The following is a 6,627-nucleotide window of genomic DNA, read 5'->3' as shown; positions in this document are numbered from 1 at the left end:
CTCTCAGCCTGGACTCTTGTGGGAGGGCCTAGGCCCTGCCCTGGATGAAATGACAGACTCTGGAGATCTTCTATGGAGGCCCTGGGAATGAAGTAGAGATTGGGTGGGGGACTGGGAAGGTGAGGGAGGAGGGGAGGGAGAGGGAGCTGGGATTGATATGTGAAGCAACCTTGTTTTTAACTTAAATAAAAATGAAAAAATAAAATACATTAAAAAATCTTTAGAGGCAGAAAAATACCTTCTTCTTGTGGTGTGTTCTACACCCAAACTGTTTGTTCAGGATAACCCCAGATGCTTCCAGGTGTCATTTCATTGTAAATGTTTCCCATCACATTTTCATCCAGCTGCCTTCTGAGTCTCCTGTGGTATGGTCCCACCTGTCTCATTTGCTTTTCAAATCCCTGTAGATTTTCAACCCATTGCCATCTCTGGGCTGTTCTCCAAGTCTCTAAAATATGCCACACATTCCTTGTCATATTAATGGCTCTAATTTGTGTGTGTGTGTGTGTGCACGTGTGTGTGTGCATGTGTGTGTGCGTGTGTGCATGTGTGTGTGTGTGTGTACCTGCTTGTCTGTGTGTTCAACACTGTGTGCAAGTGCCTACAGGGGCCAGAAGAGGTCACTGGACCTTTTAGAACTAGAGTTACAGGCAGTTGTAGTCACCTAATATTGGTGCTGAAAACCGAGCCCAGGTCCTTTACAAAAGCAGCAAGTGCTCCCATCCACTGAGCCATCTCTCCAGTCCTCTGCTCCATCAAATTTAAAGAGGGCATAACCAATCCACTTCTTAACAGCACACACACACACACACACACACACACACACACACACACACACATGCACACACACAAACATGCACACACACACCACACAGAGACACATGCACACACACAAACATACAGACACACACACACCTCAGAGAGACACATGCACACACACAAACATGCATACACACACACATACATGCACGCACACACGTGACCTGACTCTGGTCTACAGCCCTGCTTGGTTTCATGCCTCACTAGCATTTCAATGACAAAACTCATTCTTTGAGGCTGCGGGAAAACCTCCAGTGGCGTTGCCTGAATGCACACCCTAATTGTGACTTTTCTCTTCATAGTGGGATTTGCAACCAACCTTTATGAAGTCGCATTTTTCCTGGAACCATTTCCAGGTGGCTGTTTTCCTCCTGAGGATTTGTCTTATGAAGCCATTAGGGTGGACAATAGATGCACGTGAGCGTCTGGGTGGCAGCAGGCTGCTCTGCAGGGACCCAGGGTAAAATGCCATAAACATCTTCCTTTATTTTATTGGATTTGGCTCAGCCTGTGGCAGGGCTATTGTGTGCAGAGCTCCAGTTGTTATGGGGAGGTTTTGTATGTCACAAGTAGAAAATCGGTGCTTAGGTCTGACAGAGTGCCCTGCTATGCAGGCGATGCCTGGGCATCATGGGACAGTGACTTGACTCCTGTGCTCACGCTACCCTCAGCCTTTCTACTGATCATCAAAACACAAAGGTGGCTTTTGATTCTCTCCACATGCTAGCAAATTGGAAGACACTGCAAGAATTATTGTGTCGCCAAGGAGAAGACATGGCCCAAAATAACGAGGGCAGTGTCAGTCCCCAGGGCACATCTTCTTGGCAGCTTTAGTGTTGAACATATTCAAATTTCCAAGAGCAAGCGGCCATGGGAGAAAAGTGTATCTTTCTCATTTATCATCCTTTTTCTCTAGATTCTTCTTATGAGTAAAGAGATTGTGTAAGACTTGGCCTGCATGTATAGCCTCTGGCTATCTGTCCAGCTGCTCCGGGGGAAATGAACAGACTCTAATAGTTCGAGCCCTCAGTGTTAGCCTGGCTGGGTTCACCCGGTGATTTTTCAGCTCTGCAGATTCTCCAGACACTGGCCTTGCCAGTCAGCTCAGCTCCTCACCCAACAGCAAACATCTCTGCAACTAGGCACTCCTTGGCAGCACCAGAGGACTTTCCTTTGGGTCACGAGGGCGGGACGGCAAATGACCTGCATGGTGGGAAAGCAGGGACAAGTCTCGAGGCTCCACCCCAGGAAAGCCAAGAAAAACCAAAAAAAAAAACAAAACAAAACAAAACAAAACAAAAAACAAAAAACAAAACAGAGCAAACCTTACAAACTAGCCCGAGCTGATTAACTGCAGGCGAACCCAGCAGCTTTGCTGACAAGCAGAGTGCCCCGAGCCCCAAAGAATCCTTTCCTGCTTGCTTCAGAGCACGGGACTCTGAAGCGGCACTCGGCGTGGGGAGAGGTCTTTGACCCTCCATCCACAGATGCCCCTTGAGGCCCCATGTTGGTTGCAGAGGGGCTGGGATTACCCATGGCCAGCCCTCGTTTTCCATCCTGCATATCCAAGGACAGAAGGAAGACAAAAGAGCCGGCGGTGAGAAACAAAGCAAAACTGCTCTCCAGCGCAGGGAAGTTTGAAGTACGGTTGGAGTAGAAGCACACACTCAGCTAGTTTATGATTGCTGTCCATAGACAATATGCGGCATGACATGATAGGCTGAAGGGGGACTTCTGGGACTAAAGGGTACAACCTGGAGCTCAGGGGACGAGAAGATAGAAAAGGAGGGGGTGGCTATGAAAATGCCGTAATAAAACCCATTACTCTGAATGCTAGTTTAGATTTTAAAAATATAGGTATATAGGATGTAAAAGTGGGAACAAAACCATCTAGGGGAGAGAGTGGGGGAAGAGAGAGTGGGGTGAATGCAGGCAGTGCATGCTACACTTTCCTAAAACCCATTTCTATATGCAATGAATACATATCAATAAATACATAAATAGGTAAAGTGTATGTGTATGTTTCTGATTTCTCTGAAAGGGGAGGTGGCTTAATCAATTCAGATAAAATTTAAGGCACATTTTATCATGGACAGACCACGACTGCTGAGGACATTTCGAGATGAGTGACAGATGGAGGGGGTCTTGGCAGGATGGGATTTGGATGTTAGTGGAATGTGTACACAGGAAAGTCGCCAGGCTCAGGCATGGTATCTCATACTCGAAGTACAAAAAATGAACAGTTGGCAGAGCATGAGACTCTTAATCTCAGGATCGTGGGTTCTGACTGTGGTGTTATATTGTTTACGATTTATTAAAGCTTGCCTGAGGTTACAGAAAGCAAAGCTAGCCACAAGCCAGAGCCAGGCAATGGTGATACACACCTTTAATTCCAGCAGCCATACTAGCTAGCCATAGAGGCATAGAGCCAGGCAGTGTTGGCACATATCTTTAATCCCAGGACTCAAGAGACAAGCAGATACATCTCTGGTAGTTCAAGGCTGCGCTGAGCTTCATGAAATTGATCCAGTCATAAAGAGAAAGAGTTCACACAAAGATGATCTCAGCACTTTGGATCACATGCCTTTAGCCCCAGGATTTGAGAAGTCTAAAAGGAAGAGGCAGAAGTTTGGGATTGCAGCCTGGAGGGCTTGGTGGAGACACGATTGCAGTCTGAGGGTTGTGGAGAGATCTATTCTCCAGCCACTTTGGAGAAGAGGACATTCCTTTCAGTCTGAGGTAGAGGTAAAAGCTAGTGGACGGCTGCTTTGCTTCTATGACCACCATCCTGAGCCCCAATATCTGTCTCTGGGTTTTATTTTTTGTACTACACATAACCTATGTGCCTAGCACCTGAGATGCCAAGGCAGGAGGACCAGGGGTTCACGAACAGCCCCAGCTATACAGAAAATTCAAGGCCAGCTTGAAATACTTACGACCCTGTCTAGACAAGCTAAAGTGGAAACCAGTCTCCAGGGTGCCACGGATTCCAGAAGAGCCATGAGACTCGCAGATGGGCACAGGTGTCACAGAGAAAGGCGAGAGCAGGGCACAGGAAGCCCCCGTCCATCATGTCTCTCAGAAGTGAGGATGTGGGATAGAGAAGGCACGGGCCTTGCACCTGCAGGAAGGAACAAAAGAACAGAAAAACAGTTACAGACCCAACAGTGGAACGGCTGCCCAATTGCCAGAGTCTGAGAAAAGGAAAAGGCAGTAACGAAACCTTTCCACACAGTGCCTTACCAGGACGGCCTTCTGTTGGGGGCAAAGGTGTGGGTGACTCACTTTATGTTGAATCTGCCTTTGGTGGCGTGGCGAGGCCGCCTGTGGAAAAGGCCGTGGATTGACTGTGGTAGGGAGCCATTCCCAGTCCTTGTTTGAGTTGTGTGAGCCTCCCTGTGGAGGCTTGTTCCTGCCTCCAGCAGTCAGGTGACGGGAGAAAACGCCCAGCGTTTGTCCCCCACCCCCAAAGTCTGGAGGTGGGAGGCAGTCCCCGGGGTGGACAGGATGTGATGGAGGCCATCGCAGGGCTGCTATGGGGGAAGTTCCATCTTTGTTTAGAGTTGGAAACATCCAGAAGCTCATGGGCTGATTGGAGTCAAGCAGTGCTGAGCTCACACTGTCAGAGAACAAGCAACGGAGGTAAACAGTGCCCGCCTGGGCAAGGACAGCCCAGTGCGGGGACCCAGGTGGCCCAGCTGACGATTCCATTCTTGAAGAGGCGGGTTACTCATTTTCTCTCTCCTGCTGCATACATCTCCAGGGCTCTCAGATCTAAACACAGTTTCCTCATCAGACCTGAAGATGCCAGCATCACCATGTGGTCTCTGTCTTGCTTTGACAGGCTTTAGGCAGACTGTCACTAATGGCTGATGACACTTGGAGCCATGTGCTGTTAGGTGACCAGTACTATGCAGATGTCACAAAGTGTATATCACAAACAGAGGCAGCTCCATGTCACTAAGAGTGCATGACCTGCTACTGACTAAAACATTGCTATGCAGTGCATGCTGTATTATGCCCAGACTCAGTAAGAGGGACAGGAGCTGTGGCTATCGGGGATATGGCATTGCTTGTCACAGGAAACGACCACCTGCACGTGAAGGCGACAGGGTGAGGAGCTCTGAGCTCCGTGAGGAGTCATGTCATCTATCGCCTGGTCCATAGAGCCAAGGCTGAGGCCCGGGCTTCAGAGCTGAGAAGGGGCACAGGACCAGCAGTGAGGTACAGGGCATGGAGTCAGCAAGGCTCTCTGCTGCCAAGCAGAAACGCAGCCCGGCCTCTGTGACAAGTGTGGCAGTGTCTGGGGACCTTTCCCAGCGCAGCATGGGACGGGAGCAGGGGAAAGGCCACCCTGTGTCTGTCCCGTCAGCACCATGCTGTGTGCCTGCTGCTGCCAGAGAGCCACCTGTCTGGAGATGCCAGCTAAGCCTGCCACCCTGCCCTGACTTCCTGTCGCCACTGGGAGCTGCTGATGTGGCGAGGCCATGGCCTTTGTTTGCCTGGCCCGTTATTCCCTCCGGTGCTGTGTAGTGAAAAGCATTCTGTGGCCTGCCCGGAAGAATGCTCCGTTGCCCTTGCTGCCAGGCTCTCCACATGCCGCATACTCAAACTGAGGAAACTTCCACAGAGGGAAAGAGGGGCAGAGACTACGGAGAGCCTTTGTGTCGAGCTCTTACACTGTCTCCGGGGTGCCTGACTTTGCTCAAGATGCTTGGGGGGCTTTTGCTTCATGTAAAAGTTTACACTTGTGTCTAAGTATGAACAGGCGTGGATACCACTCATGGGGTGTGAGGAGATTAATGCGATCATACGAGTAACACTGTGACCACGTTGTCATTACCCGTTTGCTATTCCTTTTCCTACTCCACAAGGATGTCAGGGCCCTCAGTGGAGCTGGCTTAGTCCCCTCCCTCCCTCCCCCTCCCTCCCTTTTCCCCCTCCTTCCCTCCCCTCTCCCTCCCCCCTCCTCTGTGGCAGACAATTCTTTTTCAGCGGTGTCCTTACAGCACGAGCACTCCATAACCGTTTGCCATGGCCGGGCTAACACACGGCAGGCGCCCACTAAGGGTGTGCTAGGAATCTGTCCCAGGGCTGGAGAGATGGCTCAGCAGTTAAGAGCGCTGACTGCTCTGATAGGGTCTGGGGTTTCATTCCCATCACCTACATGTTGGCTCATAACCATCGCTAACTCTAGTCGAGGAGATCCAATGTCCTTTTCTGACCTCTGAGGGCATCCTGCACACATGTGGTGTACAGGCAAACATGAAGACAAAACACACAGAAAACAAAAGGAATAAATCGAATTTCTTTAAAAAGGACAGTCCTTCAGCCGTGGGAGTTTCGGAAAGTGTTTCTGACAAGAGATTAGGCCAATATAATGGGTGAGTCTGTCTCAAATATTAGAGTCTGCATAGGCCCCAGGATTCCTAGAAAACAGTAAATACTTGACCCTCTCTGGATAGTTTTCCCTCAAGGGGCTTTCTACAAACAGGAAGTACTCTGCCAACACTGTCTACGGATGCTTGTGAGCCCTGAGACAAGGATAGCCCCGAGAGTCCCAGTTCTAGCCAACAAAGCCTATTTAAAAGGAAGGGTTGAGGGAGGAAGTGAGTCTTAGGGGGAAACTCCAACCGTATGTCACAGTAGGAGACAGAAAAATGAGTGTCACATGTCTGCCAGTGTTCTTCTTGGTTCTGCCATGTCACTTGTAAATTCTTAAGTATGTAAATGTGGCAGATGAGTCACTTCACACAACCAGCGTTGTCACATAGAGAACAAGGCACAGTGATTCTTAATATCATCTAA

General features: G+C 49.5%; 1 long non-coding RNA gene across 3 annotated transcripts; it reads right to left on the bottom strand.

Moving 5' to 3' along the window:
- Window positions 1-1,280: 1,280 nt before the first annotated feature.
- On the bottom strand, window positions 1,281-5,088 carry LOC110341304. Of its 3 annotated transcripts, XR_005870197.1 has the most exons (4): window positions 4,063-5,088; window positions 3,756-3,940; window positions 2,145-2,376; window positions 1,281-2,022 (listed from the first exon to the last, which is right to left on the bottom strand). It is a non-coding gene; the product is annotated as an uncharacterized LOC110341304 (long non-coding RNA). The 3 variants fall into 3 exon arrangements; XR_005870198.1 differs by lacking the exon at window positions 2,145-2,376 and having other exon boundaries at window positions 4,063-5,084; XR_005870196.1 differs by lacking the exons at window positions 1,281-2,022; window positions 2,145-2,376 and adding an exon at window positions 2,417-3,427 and having other exon boundaries at window positions 4,063-5,083.
- Between the last annotated feature and the right edge of the window lie 1,539 nt (window positions 5,089-6,627).

This window comes from Mesocricetus auratus, unplaced genomic scaffold (genome assembly GCF_017639785.1).
Source record: "Mesocricetus auratus isolate SY011 unplaced genomic scaffold, BCM_Maur_2.0 Super-Scaffold_100021, whole genome shotgun sequence".
Classification (NCBI taxonomy): Eukaryota; Metazoa; Chordata; class Mammalia; order Rodentia; family Cricetidae; genus Mesocricetus; species Mesocricetus auratus.
The sequence above is the reverse complement of the archived record's forward strand: the minus strand, read 5'-3'. Positions and strand labels throughout refer to the sequence as shown.